Source organism: Lepisosteus platostomus, chromosome 14 (genome assembly GCF_059453375.1).
Source record: "Lepisosteus platostomus isolate fLepPlt1 chromosome 14, fLepPlt1.hap1, whole genome shotgun sequence".
NCBI classification, from domain to species: domain Eukaryota; kingdom Metazoa; phylum Chordata; class Actinopteri; order Semionotiformes; family Lepisosteidae; genus Lepisosteus; species Lepisosteus platostomus.
The window spans coordinates 32,124,754-32,140,154 of NC_142624.1; the positions used below are offsets into that span (position 1 = coordinate 32,124,754).

A 15,401-nucleotide genomic window follows, 5' to 3' on the forward strand; every position below is an offset into this window, starting at 1 on the left:
GTATCACTCCTTCTAGCTCTCCAAGGGCACAGTACATTCCACAATGAAAAGGCACCTAATCCTGGAAGGCCCTGACTCATAATTAACCCTCTTTGTTTATTTTCCTGACACTGCATGTGCTTGCTTGGCATTTGTAAGACTGGGTCATGGAAAGTCCACTGGTCTCTTGGCTTTCAGCTCCACCACAAGGGACACACATGACAGAAAGAGCATCTTACACAGAGCACAAGCTGGCCTGTTAGATGAAAGGATCTCCCGAGGACTCGCAATTTCATTTTTTTAACTGGTCAACAGTAACCATGCAAATCTTTCATAGATCGGCGTGACAGTTTTTCACTTGGCCTTTCTTATTTCATGAACAGCAAGAAAATCTTTTTTCAAAGGGAGTCATGCAGAAGCAAACCTTGAAGTTTTTAACATAGGTTTTCTTTCTTTGATGTTTTATTTCCTTATTTCTCCCTCTCTCAGTACCAGGGTCCCAGGGGGAAGGAACTCTGGTCCTGAACGGCACGACAACACTAACACAAGGAGTAAGAGGCAGGCTAGCAGAAAGCCTGAGGACAAAGCAGACATGTTCAATTGTCCAAACCACACCTGAGTTGTATTATTAAACATGTTTGTTGGTGTTTCAATAAAGGATAGAAATATAATGTTAATACATATCAGTCATGAAGCGAAATTTGTGCTGCACCTTGTATTGTACACTACATAGACAGTTGACAGTATTAGACTGTAAAGTTCTGGAACTTTTTTGCCAAGGTAAATATTTGTAAATTTGATTGTACAAAACAATAAACATCTGGTACTTGTACTTCCTAAGTGTTTTTTTACCATGTGCTGTAAATTGATATTTCCATGAAGGATCTGAACACGTTTGTCTGCCACACGCATCTTAAATTGCTTTTACATTTCGATGGAATAATGTCAATAACTGAAATTTCCAGGAGAAAGGAATAAGTGGCTTCTGCTCTTCCTGGGTGGTTTATTAACATAAGAATGGGAGGATGTTTAGGCACAAATTTAGAAACTGATCCCATCTTGCAATTCTGGGTGTTGCTAGAATTATTTTCCCATCAACACTGTCACTATCAGAGTGATTTGTTCAATAAAACAAACAAAATTCTTCAGGTGAAAAGGTCATTCTGGCATTTCTTATTTCAAACTTGCATCCCAAACATACATCTGCACCTCCAAATCAGTGCGCTAAAGTTCGTCAGAAGCTGGTTTGACTGTTAACTGTTTGACAGTCTGCTAGTCTGTCTTAATTAGGACATTGTTCTCCCGCTATATTACCTTTGCTTCCTGCCCTGTCTTTCTCACACCTGAAGAAGGCTCCACGGCCGAAACGTTGTGTTTTCTTTCTTCTCTTTTCAGCATGGAATAAACCTATTACTTGTTCCTTTGCAGCCTACGCATGCTGACGCAGCTCCCCACCTTAATTAGGACATTAGGCAGGTCTAGATGAAGCAAACAAGACAAAGCAGCAAAAAGGTAAACCGAAAAGTGCTCTTTTATTGACAGTGCAAGGAAAACTAAACAACACACAAAAATAAGCCTACATTCCTCTTTGAGCTTCTTATTAGACTTTTTTAGGTCCCTTTCTTGGGCAGCTAAGGTGCTTACAGGCTCCAAACAAAGTCTCTTTCTGAGACTCTTCCACAAACTCATGGGTATATTCTGAGACAAGCTCCAGGTCACAACTGTGTCACTCATTTGGTCACTCAGTTGGAATCTTTCTCTCTCCCTCTCAGGCAGGTTCAGTTTGGAGTATGTTCAACAAATGTCTATGTGGGTTTTCTCCCAGTGCTCAGATGTGAGTCTGATGTTAATAAATTGCGTTCATTTTCACATTTACAATGCTTTTTTTCCATTGATCCCCTGCCTTTTCTCTACCCTTTGTAGTTGCATATTTTTTGTCAGCCTATCAATTTTTCTTACAGGTTTTTATTTATCCTAGTCATCCCTTCATTCTTCTCCATTCATACAAGGTTTGCACCTCAGAAAATACTGCGAAAGGGTCAATTAACTCACAGCAGGGCTAGGATTTTAAGCTTGGAAAGATCTATGATCTAACAAAACACAAGCGTACTCAGCTGGCAATGGTATATACTTTGGAATGTGATCAATCCACGAGCCCATTACAGTGTAGAAAACCCTTCTTATTCCTACAATGTAACTGAGTGAAGTGCACTGTCAACAGAAGAATAATTTAGTAAATATCCTTGGTCTCAATCTGAAAATATTTTTGCTGAATTTTTTCTGCTTGTGTGAAAAGATGTCTGTAATGAGAGAAGCCTCAGTTAATTTAAGTCACCTCATCCTCAGGCCCATTCATGAGTAATGGCATTCAGAGCACTGCCTGAAGATCTACTACTACACACATTTCAATGAGCCAGCTGGGAATGTGTGTTCAACAGCTACTTTCTCAATAGGACTGTAATAATAATCTCCTAGAGAGGTGGTACTAAAGACAAAAATGTTGAATAAGAAAGAAAACAATGATAAATTAGCCACAACACCACTTGCTGTTGGTGATGAAGAGTCTGCTTTCCTTCCTTAGAGCTTGTGTTACTCTTAGGAATAACCTGCAGCTATGTTTCTAGCTGAATCCAAAAAACTGAAACATTGTCAACATGATGGGTAATGTGCTCAATGTCTTCTAATGAGAACAATCAACTTCTGAAAAATAAAACAGTCCTTATTTTCAACTTGCCCATTCATAGCAGTGAAGAACCTTCATCAGACAAAATTAAATTAAATTAATCCAGGAGACCATCACTGTTAATACAGAAACAAATTCATACTTTCTACCAGTATCACCCATAACATGAGAATGTACAGTAAACACACAGCCAGGGAGTCAGTTACACTGAGTAATTCCTCTACTTATTGTGCTCCCACACGTTTGAAAAGAGGAGTCAATTTTACCAAATGAATATTACCTTGGAACATGATATGAAAAGCCTAGATATCAAAGAGTGATAATGATCCAGTTCTCTTTATCTGAAGGAGAGTGAATCTCATTCTAAAACTGTTACGGAATGCAACAGGTGAACCCATTGTTTAAGGGAAACACAAATCAGAAATAGTACAATGACAGTGAATATGATATGTCTGTCATGATATTGGCATTGTTTCCCTCTTTTGGCCTTTACAGTAATCTATAACCACTATAAGGCTAGGAAAATGAATATAAGAACAGACGAAAGGCTAAATGAGAGGAAGCAATTTAGCCCTCCTAGCCCGTTGATCCAAGGATCTTATCTATTTTCTTTTCTTCAAAGAAACCAGGGTTTAGCCTTCAACAACACGGTTGGGTAACTGTTCCATACCCCCATTCCCCCCGTGTCCCATTGAATAAAGAAATGCTTCATGTAGTTGAAACTTGCGTTCCCTGGTTTATTGCACTGCTGATTCTGAAGAAGTAAATGGCTCTGAAGAATCTTGAACCAGGTCCAGTTTAAGTTGTCTCTTTGTAACTGCTCAGTGCACTGAGCTCCAAAATTGCCATACAGTATATACAAAATGTGTATCTAGTATGACCTATTCACAGGATTGATGGGCTTAGAGATCATACTGCAATCTGATACAGGAGCGCTGTAGGCATGACTAAAGTGAAATGTGAGTATGCATGAGTCAGCCTGCTTCCCTTAATTTGTGTGCCATATGTCAGTGGTAAATATTTAGATTTTAACATTTTAAAAAGTTGTACTTCTTTTCCACAAAGAGATGTTTGTTTTGTAGTGCTTGTAAAAAAGGTCTATTGTGCTATTTTTAGCTAAATGCAAGGTAAATAATCATGTAAAACTTACAGACAAGGGTTAAGATTTGATTGTACCTTCAGACAGAAATGTCAAACCCAGTATTTACTGGTGGATATCCAAAGGGAGAATCAATCACTAAAAAGCTAGTACAGGGCTGTAATTTGAATGGTTTGATTTAATCCAGATCACAAACCAAAACTGGATGAAACTAGCACTAGTAATAATAATACAACAATCAGCATTTATATTTTCACTTTTGGCATGATGAAAAAGTTGATAAAGTCACATTTCTCACTACATTCCTAATTTTACTACAGGTATAAGCTGTTCAAGAGCTGCATATGTATCAGTTTAAACTGGATACCAGTTTAAATCAGATACAGATTGTGAAATCCCAAAAGAAACATTCAACACGGACAACTTTCTTACCTTGTTAAAGAATGTTGGCATTTTTTAAGATGAATTTTGAATGGATTACTCCTGTAACATACAGGCAACTGCATCTCCCTACAGATGAATGCTTGCAACTTTTCTTGGAAAATTGCTTCTAATCTCTGATGGTATGACCCTCTCTGTCCAAGTGCAGTGCTAGAGCTGCTCTACACTATACTCACATAGATTTGTGAGTCTGTGCCTTACGAGTGTTGTGTCCATCCTTGGGTTCATAACTGTTAATGGCTACTTGCTTTCCAGGCAACACATGATTCAAGAAGCAAACATCTAATCAAAGTATCTGTGTCATGAGTGAGCGGGTAGTTTTAGCACAAAACATATTTGAATAATATTTGGCTTTGCCCAGGTGGTAGAGGGGCAAATATGCAAATATCTTTAATTTGCCAAATAACTATAACCAGTTATTTTAGCTAGGTAAACACAGCAGCTAGCAAAACCCCAAAAATAAGAAATATGGGAAAATGACTGCTGCTTGTAAGAGCTTGTAATAACGTAATTAACGGCTGACAGCGTGCCTCTTCCTGACCGCAAACTCGAAGGTATGTGAACAGATGATTTATCATGGTGTGCCAGAAAGATGCTGACAGTAAGCAGCATGAAGAGCAATTAGCGGAGATCACATCACAGCTCCTCGAAGCAGCGTTTTCACCACACTGCCAAACACTCACTCCACTAAAAGATCCGACCGAGGCAGAACCTCCAACAGCTGCTCCCTGAGCACTCTATCCCGCTCATCAAAAGACTTTGAAAGTCGTCACACTAAATGACTGTCACAGATGGAGAAATAAAACAGACCTGAAAATTCATTAAACACCTCCTCGTGTGTAGCACTAGTGAATTCTTATTTTAGCTGTTCAAAGAGCCCTCCACACTTGACAGCACCAAGCACCTGTTGTGGTAAGATTCCTCCTCCCAACACAGGATACTACTGTTATGCTACAGTAAATGAAATGCATTACAAAAACATTTCTTCCTTAATAGATTTCTGAAAGAAGACCTTTACATTCCTGAAGAAATTACATTTTCTGAAAATAGATATGTGTGTGTTCCATCCATTACCCTGCCAATATCTCCCTTAAATAAGTAGAAATGCATATGAAAAATGACATGCTTGTGATGCATGTTTGTTGGCTCATTAGAGAGCCATAGAAAGACTATGACATAATCCAAATTATCTACCTGGACTTTGTTGAGAAGGCAGACAACTAATAAGGCACAAAGAGTAACACATTTTCATGCTGCTACAGAAATGTATGAAACAGGAAACTTTCTTCCTTTGTGTGTAACCCAATAATGAAGAAAATTGTCCCAAGATGTCCCAATATGCAGAACTACAGTATGTAAATACATACTTTATTAGTTCAGCAACTGACATCTCAGACACACACCCTACTTTTGCTTGTTTAAGATAATGTATTGGCAAATATCTGTTACTTAATGCAGCAAACACTCCACTACTGATATTCTTCAGGATTGATTGCTACTACTAACAAATAGTATTTACTAAGACCCTGGCTGGATTTTATGATACCAGCTACTGCCACTCAGTCTCAGCTGTGCACACACTGGATTCCTAAAATCACAGGCATTGTGGTCTCATACATTAACATTACAAGAAATAATAAACTGCAGGTTAAATTGCTATATTACTTCACTCATTGGTATTATTTCAGCTTCATTTTCACTCTCACCACACTGTAGAAGGAAATCAAATCTTGGAATTCTGATTGTCATTGTATACACAGTACTTCCCTTTTTCAACATCTATGTTTTATATGTGCAGGAAATGACCTTTTCACATAAAACTACATTCTCTTTTCTTCAGGTTCTTTTAAACTTGTGAACTGTCCTTCACATCTGAGCAATGAAATGATTCACATATTTTTTCAATAGTTAAAAGCTAATGAGAGAATTCACAATTTTGTCAATTAAACATGTAAAAAAGAGTCTTTAATTTAAGGAATCATCTTTATTCTTAATGAATTTAAGAAAAGCAAAGTTTTATTATTGGAATTTCAGCTTGTACCAAGCATATTAGTTGTGTACATATACTGTATTTTAACTCCCTCATTTTATTATTTAGATATAAATATTGATCTGTCCATCTCTCTGCCATGCTGGCATGTCCTCACCGTCTCTTTGTGGGTTCTGAGACCGTGAGGCAACTTCACACAGCAGTTTCAGGCTGAATCAAGCCAGATTATGTGGCTGTCATAATCACCAGGCAGTCTCCATTGCCCATTAGTCCCTGACCTGGTTATAATAAGACTAAGACTAAGACTAAGACTAAGACTAAGACTAAGAAAATTATTTTATGTAGCACCTTTAAAGGTGGCTTCTTAAAGCACTTAAACAATGCACAGCGGAAGAAGGCTTCACAACCGAAACGTTGTGTTTTCTCTCTTCTCTTTTCAGCATGGAATAAACCTATTATTAGTTCCTCTGTTATATATACCTAGAGAAGGAATATAGTTGTGATATTTTAGACTTCTTATGAGAGGTGCCCTAGAGTTATGAGGAGCCAATGCACCTTCTGCATACAACCCAGTGCCCCTATTCACAGAGCAAGAGATGTTTCTATTTTCTGGACATTAAGTCAGCTTCATTTTAGGTGGACATTGGACTCTAAAAGGGCAGACCTTTCACCACCTCTGCTTACAATTTTCAGTAGTCATTATTTTATAAAAATTAGTATTCTAGAAAGGATTCACAGAATAGTAGCCAAACCCATCATGGGGCTAAAATGAAAGACTGTACAGAAAGAAAAATATTTTATTTCTGACAAAGAAGGTTGGGTGTGTATTTGACTGTTTAGAGCGAAAGTAAAAAAAAGATGTTTTGGTATGTGATTGCGTTAGTCTCCACACTGTTTCTGAGACCTTATATTTTGTTGCCATACTACGTGATTTTTGTCATGTTTTATAGTGAAACTATTGCCAATGAGACAGGGAATAATTCGTTTGGGTCAGAGCAAGTCTGAGGTTAACCGCAGGTGGGAGGGGAGACAAAAGCACACAGTGCTGAAGAAACACTACAACAGGAAATAAAAACAGCAGAGTTCAGCTTGTGACAACTGGCCCTAAATCACAGCCTTTCAAAAATGCAATCTCTAATAATCATACCACAAGCGTTTTTGCATTGGCTATACACCACAAGAATGCCAACAATTTAAAACCTCTTTTAGTTATTTTTAGCAGTATATGGAATTTATTTCTGATTTATTCTTCTAAGTTAATGGTGATGAAATGTGTTAATAGGTTAAAAATATTACCTTTAAGCTTTATGCTAAATCAAGAAATATTACTATTTATTTCACATACTTTGATATGTTTGCAGCAACAGCAAAAAAAAAATGAATGTCATTTTTCCTGTAGGTAAACCACATTCAAAGTGCCCATACCATTGTTTATATATTTTTTAATTCCAATTTGTCCATGGTTTGTCCACAGGAAAATCAGACCCAAGTGCTTTTCCAAATTGGAATGTAAAAGTAACCTCCAACAACATTCTCTTCATCTCCTACTTGTTTCATTTTTTTTTATCAATGTTTTTAAACCAGCAAAACATGTCCAGGAATAAAGAAATGAATGGAGACAAAACATTTGGAGGAATTAGATTTTCCATCTGTTTTCTGGAAATTGTGCTTCCATTTATCCTGATATTGCTGTTCACCTCAGACTAGAGTAACAGATTTTATACAGTTTCACTGACAACCTGCAAAGAATGGCTTTAGGTTCCTAAAGATTTTAACAGAACCATGCTGCAATTATTCTTTTAGGAATTATGTCCGCTGTATCCTATTTCAACATTGTTCATAGTTACTTATGACCTCAATATTGGGCAAATAGTTTGAAATTATACATGACAAATCAGTCTTGCTGAGTACATTTCAAAGAAAATTCTAGAACCATTCAAGATGAACTGGAAAAACTAAGGCTGAGAGGGGAGTGAAATTACTGTTGTTGTTAAGCAATTGTCTTAGTGGGCTAAATTGACACTAGTAGATCAGGTGGGGAGCTGCGTCAGCAAGCGTAGGCTGCAAAGGAACAAGTAATAGGTTTATTCCATGCTGAAAAAAAGAAGAAAGAAAACACAAAAGAAGAAAGAAAGCACAACCGAAGAAGCTCACACCTGAAGAAGGCTCCACGGCCGATACGTTGTTTTCTTTCTTCTTTTTTCAGCATGGAATAAACCTATTACTTGTTCCTAAATTGACACTAGTTGTTGAACTTGTTTGCAATAACGCGCTAGATAATATTTCTGCAGTAGAGCTAACCTAGCAAGCTGAAATAGCTCTTGGCTGAACTCTTTCTTTTAAAACAATTTGTATATTCAATTTTTTAAATCAACAGGGAATATCATGGTATGACTAATAGCAAATGTGATTATTACTCACCCATTTTCAGCTTATTTACAAAATGCTGAAACATTAAAGGTTGTTTCTGAGAAACTGAATTCATGTGGTCTGTACTGCATTCTTCAAATAAGAAAAAAAACATGCTACTTTCACTTTTACGAGAAAACATTTTCAGAATTTATGTTTTTTTTTTCAGGTTGCACATAATTTTCACTTAGTGTTTCCATTACTTAAGTTTAAATATATCATTTAAATAGTATATCAATTAAGTACATTTATATACATAAAGCACATGTATTATTTCTGCATACTACTACATAATAGCATTGCTAATATTCTCTTTCTATTAATATTCTTTAAAAACAGCTACAGTTGAAATCAAATAGCAATGCCACGTGTGCTTAAAAAATGTAAGTGTTTTTGTTTATAATGCAAAGTAGGGATTTGTGAACACTGATTACCCAAGTGATTGACCTTACTTCCTTAACACATACACTAAATCAGATTTTCTGGCTAAAAATTCCTGATTTCTTTCTTCTCTGGGCCTAAAGCATGGCCTTGCTTGGAAGGAACTAAAAGTACAAGAGAAAGAATATGTTTAGTTTCTGTTTCATTCTCTTTTCAAATTAATTTAAACTCAGGGAGGTACAGTATGTTGTCACGCTCTGCAGATTCATTCACTTCTTGACTGAACATCACAGCTGAGATGCAGGAAACTGTTGGGGCTGGATAGACGTTATAAATACAGACATTTTAGATGCAACCTAAACATTACCCACACTTCTTTTTCCTATTTCTATGCATACTTTGTGCTAATTGTATTAGAATGCCATGCATTGACAACAGTGAAGCAGCTTAACATTTTGAGTTATCTTCAAGTAAAAGGGGGAAAAAACAAAACTCATTTTATAGTTTTACTTCCTTCCTGTTATCTAAGACCGACATGTGCCACCAAAGTGTCAGTTACACATTAGAAGCATGTCATCACACATCATTGATCAGTCAAAAAGAGTCAACTATTATTCTTCCTCAATGTGTAAACAGCAAATTCAACCCCAGTAGATAGAGGCTTTGCTCCTGACAATGATTGTGAACAAAGGGCGTGAAGTGTGAAACTCTCTTACATACAGCTGTTTGTTTTGCACTGATAAGTCTGTTTATTGTCTGATCTTGGCAATCCTTTGCTAGACTGACCAGTCAGTTCAACTAAATTACAGCACAAACTGAATAAAACTCCCTCGCCCATTGGCACACACAAAGACAAAGAAGAACTGGAATGCTACCAGGCCCTAAAAGGACAACACACACTGACTTCATAATTTAATTGCCAAAGCAGTAACTATTCATAAATATTTACAACTTCCTACACAACGACATAATATAATTTGGGAGGCTTGCTCTCTGTTCCTCAGGCAGTGGTTGAAGATCACCAGTAGGGTGCCAGCTCTACTGAGTTTCCACCACTCTCCTCCAAAGGAATTAATTGTTGTTCTGATACTGGCAGGTGTTTGAATTCTGGGATCTGATTTCTTGTTCGGGAGAAAATGTTTGTTTTTTAATCTCCGGGTGTTTCTTGAAGTCTAGCAGAAAGTGCAACTCTTTCTCAACTTCTCTGCTCTAAACTGATGCGAGGACATCATAAATAGAAACATGGGGTGCTGCCGTTTACCTGGGAGCAGTCCTGATCTGGTGCAGTGAAGCAGTGGGCTGTTGCCCAGAGCTCTGAAAAGCAGCAGAAGAATCAGAAACGACAATTAACAGAATGCTGCCAGAGAGCTACGCTTAGAAAGCACTGAATGCTACTCCTTCACAACATTCTCAAAATCTCAAGGGATAATTTTAGTACTCAGCTGAGTAATTTCAGATTTTAGTACATTTACCTATTACATATTTTAGAATTTCAGTGAAATGTTATGAAATTGTTATGTACTATATGTTTGTGCATATAATAATGAACTTTATTTTTTATAGAGCCTTTAAAATGACTTTTCAAAGCGCTTTACAGGGAGAAAAAAGAAAAAATACACAGTGAGAGAGACAGCATTTTTACAGTTACACTGTAGGTTTGAATACTGCAGGCATGCAAAGGAACAAAACGAGAACAAAGAAGGTTTTGGGTCTAGACTTGAAAGAGCTCAGGGAAGGTGATTTGCTTATATCTAAAGGGATAGAAAGTATATGAAAATTTTAAACTTTTTACTTTTAAAATAACTTGAAACTTTGGAGAGGTCATGTTTTGTTACATATAAATTAGAAATAGTCATTTTTGAGTGTTTTCGTAAATGATCTGTGTTCTTCACAAAACGCTGGATATACAGAACTGTCCTTTGAACTAGATTTGCAAAATCAATTCTTAATATACAGTGGTTTTTTTTTTACTTTTTCGTTCCTTCTCATCGTTTTCTTCATGGTATTTTAGACGTTCGGAAGGAGACAAATATTTTCTCTCTTTTAACTTCCGCTCTCTTACAACATACATTTCTCGCCTATGCAACCCTTTGCACTCCTCACAGTTCGTTGAATTATTACCTGGAAACACCAAACAGCCGTGATCGCCATTCAAATAAGAATAAAACCCACAATTTGGAAATTAAGACATATAAAACCGTCGCCTCTGATAAAACACCGAAATAGAAACAACATCAGAATGAGGAGGTTAATTTACGTCTAAGGGAGTTGAGGTTATGGCACAAGCACTGTCACGCCATACTTGGGGAAAAGAGGTATCCTAGCAAATCTTCAGGCCGAGGAATTCCGCTTTATTCTCAGGTCCGACATTTGCTTAATGTAGCTGCCAATCCGAAAACGTAACGCTATTTAGTCTCTAAAAGGACCGTAAAACGGTGTGTGCAGTTTAATGAATTCTCAAAGAAGAACAAAGTAAGCGAAGCAAAAGCATTATATTTTTAACGCCACCCGGTGATTTCTTTTCAATCTGATTTTCGACTATGGTTTATTTGTTTTGTTTTTCATTGCGTTTGGCAGTGACTTAGAGCGGAGGGACAGAGTTTTGGTGTCTATTTTTTTTGCAGAACTGAGTGAAATGACTCGTTGAATGTTTTTTTTTTTAAATGAATGCTGTGAAAGTGGGATAATCTGTCACAATTACGTGCTGACCAGGCTCTCGTGTAGCTGTTTATTTTTGTGTGGTGGTTCAACTGGGATGAGTGATCAGTCAGCGATCTGATGTCAATGGCAGCCTTGTGTAACGTGCCTCTTTCTCAAAGAAAACCATCCTGAGCCGGAGCGATATGTGCCAAGGATGACCTGAGATTGTTTATTTTTATATTTTATTTTATTTTTGCAGTTGAATGTTTGCACAGCTTTAAGCCTTGCAGAGTATCATGTACTTTTCCTCTGCAGTCCTGATGTGCACAATACTTATGTGAAAAATGTCATTATTTAATGTATTTTGTAGAGAATTAAATAAAATATCATACTGTGTATCTTTTGCAAAATAAATCTACACCTTTTCACAAACTAAAAAAATATATATTTAATGTTCTATACCAGTCTTTACTCACTACACACAGTATAAAAACAATGCTTGAATAAAAGCGTTTTCTTCACTTGTCATCTTAGAGCAAAGAAGACCACACAGCTATAATTGGGCTGTGTTGAAGCATTATTCAGAATGATAGAACTTTTCAGCCATATTTAAAACCATTAGTTGAGCAAACATTATTGTCCTTGCTTGCTGCTACACCTCATTTCTCATTTAAATCTTCTCTGTATGCACTAATGCCCTTTCTGTGACTTAATAGCCATTTCTCTTTTCCGGCTAGTTACACACATTCAGATACTTTGCTGTTCACGTTATGCTGGCTACCGGAGTCGCTCTGCACCTGCTGACCTCATTTAAACAGCGACAAGGCTTCATACAAAGTGATGGAAATCCGAACTCTATTACAGCAGAGACATTAAGCTTTCTTTGGATTCCATTTTCAATTCAGGAATTGGGAATCTACTCTCCTGCATGAAGCCCCTAAATCTTTGGCCTGCATTCTTTTGAGGACACCTTACCGACAGCAAGAGAGAACTAAAAAGCAATATCTTTGCGCGGTACTTGTTATGGAGCTGATCGCTTACAGTAAATGCAAAGCACTGATTCCCTCTTACACACTCTCTAATGTTATTCTCAAACACCTTGTACGCTGAAAATACTAGCTACATTTTAAGCCTTACTTTTACGTACGTTTTTTTACGATATGCCTGGCATTTTGACAAAACACATCCCACTGCAGTGTTATCTGTTTTTTTCCTCCACAGTACGATCAATTTTATTTTGCTCACTACTCCCTTCTGTTTTGCTTCGAAGATAAGTTGTGAGCTCCAAAGAATGTTAGCTTAACCACAACTCAGGACAGAAGATGACGAAGGAAAAATATTTATTGTTTTCTTAATGAACATCATCCATATTTTCGTTTTAGGGAAGATTTCCACAAGAATTTTGTTTCTAGTATAGTTTGCCATTAAACTGTTGTCTTTGCTTGAAATAATTCAAGGTTATTTGTTATTCTTACATTTTTTGGAGAAAGAGGAACCTAAAATATAGAGGGCATTCCTTTTCCCTCCTGCGGAAAATAATTTGTGATAACACATGACAGCTTGTACAGTAAAAAGCTTTGTAAAGCTTGTACTCCTAAAATGAAATTCATTACTTCCAAGATTATTTCTTAAATGTTCAAAATAACATTCCAATTGTGACTCAGCAAGCTTTAAAAATATCTGACAAGAAAAAGCTTTTACAATATTGTAAAATATTGTAAAAAACATTTACAATATTGTTATTTTTCTGGGAGCTCCTTCTTGTGTCGGTTTTTTAAATGTGTGTCACACTGCACAAATCATGAGAGACCTTGTGATTAAACATTTCATGGACATAAACATGTCTTAATTTTTCTACACTTCATTTTATTTTTAAAAGGTAAGAATTTGTTTTTAATAACTCAGATTCTGTTAAATATTATAGTATGCTACACTGTTTCTAAACCTCACATTTTACAATAAATTGTTATTAAAGTCATTTTAATTTAAGCAATATTCTACTTCATGCATATTTTTTAATGTTTATATATATGAGTAACGGCAAATGGAAAGACACTATCCTCAGGGACCCATCCACACCTCACTGAGGTTTGTATCACCCACTATTTCATAAAAATCCAATAAAATTTTTCCCTCTTATAATGAAAGTAGACTGTCCTCACACCTTGCTAATTATAAACCTGCATAATTTGCTTGTACAGCACGCCTTCCTATCTCTAATTGCATAATCATATTTAACCTAATATGGAGGACCTCAAGACTGCAGGCAAAACTGTGAGTCTCCCTACTGATTTTTTATTGCAGGAAAATTCCTCAGGCCACTTTCAATGAAGGAATTAATCCCTCCACCCCTCGTAAACTAAATTTTTGAGCTTCAGGGAGGTGAGGCCTTGGCTTAAGGGACAGCAAAGAAAGACACAATATTATGTGTTTTAGCTCTGTTTATTCTGTTCTCATTTTCTGAAACATACAGTATAATAACAAGGATGTTACTACTTATTTGAGTTTTGGGGTAAAAGCTACATTCTCATTAAAGTATCTTATCTGTGTTGACTGGAGACAAATAAAGAAGCTCACCGTTGGCCTTTGGGTCCCGCAGCTTTTGACACAAAGAAACAAATGGATTAAAATGAAATTTTCTCAAAAAGCCAAAGTAATGTAGACAGTGACTGGCTGAGACTGACTTTGTTTTCTTCAACAAGCAATCAAGTGAAAAGCTGACTTTATTGCCCTAAGAATAGTAGTTGAAAATAAACATTTCATGATGACAGACATACATTCATTTTCTAACTGCTTTTTACAATTCTGGGTCACGGAGGTGCCAGAACTTATCCTGGGAGGCAAGAACCCTTCATCATGATCATTCATAGGTAAGTCCATTCATGCATCCATTTTCTCACTGCTTTATTCAACACAGGGTGTTTATCCCATGGGTTGGTCTGGTTGTTGTTTGATCCACTTCAGACGGTTGATTCTGAACTACCATCATAATGATCAATTTGTGGTGCAATTCATGCTTACGTGTGTTTTTAACGAGCCCAGAATCAGATACGCATGAATGGGATTGCCATTGGTTGTGCAAAGGTTCTCTCCTGGTGTTCTGGCTTTGTTCTCTGGTTTAGCAAAACCGACGTGATGCTGGCCCAGAATCCCAGCAGTACAAACACTCTACTGTACTCAATCAGTGAGGCAGTGTGTCAGCTGTGTACACTGAAGCTGTGTGCTGAGATCTCCAAGATTCTATAAAAGTGGCACAGACACACTAGAGGCAGTGTTTGCAGTTTGTGAAGACAAGGGAAATGATCAAACATGGTGGGCGGCGTAAAATACTGTATGTGATCCGAATCTGTGTGCAGTAGAATGAACTGTGAATGAAAGTTGCCTGGGCGTTTGCGGTTCGGGAGTCTTTTCAGTGTTTTTTTCTTGGAAGAAAACCTCATCAGCCAACATCTGTCATCACAGCAATTAGTAGTAGGCATTCACATTTTTCGAAAAGAAAATACAACTGTGCTAAAGCTATTAAAAAAGCCAAATGTTGAGAAGTTTACAAATTTTGTGAAAGCACATTCATCTGCAATATAAGGAGGACGACACTTTGTTTCCTCTTACGAATCAAGGAGGCTCCCTATGGAAGATGAATACTATATGTGCATTCCAAACTTAGCACGTCTGCTGGGAACTGGAAATTACTTCATGGTGTGCGTGTTATGAAAGACAAAAAGCTTAAGAATGAACATTGCAGCCTGTCAAGTGCACATATGTAATAGCCCAGTGAATAA

General features: G+C 36.9%; 1 long non-coding RNA gene across 2 annotated transcripts in view; it reads left to right on the plus strand.

Annotated features, from left to right (window-relative positions):
* Positions 1-811, plus strand: part of LOC148649273 (uncharacterized) — a 40,587-nt gene extending 39,776 nt beyond the window's left edge. For both annotated transcript variants that reach the window (XR_015926316.1, XR_015926317.1), the window contains exon 4: positions 469-811. This is a non-coding gene — a long non-coding RNA (uncharacterized LOC148649273). The remainder of the gene's footprint in view (positions 1-468) is intronic.
* The last annotated feature ends 14,590 nt before the right edge of the window (positions 812-15,401 follow it).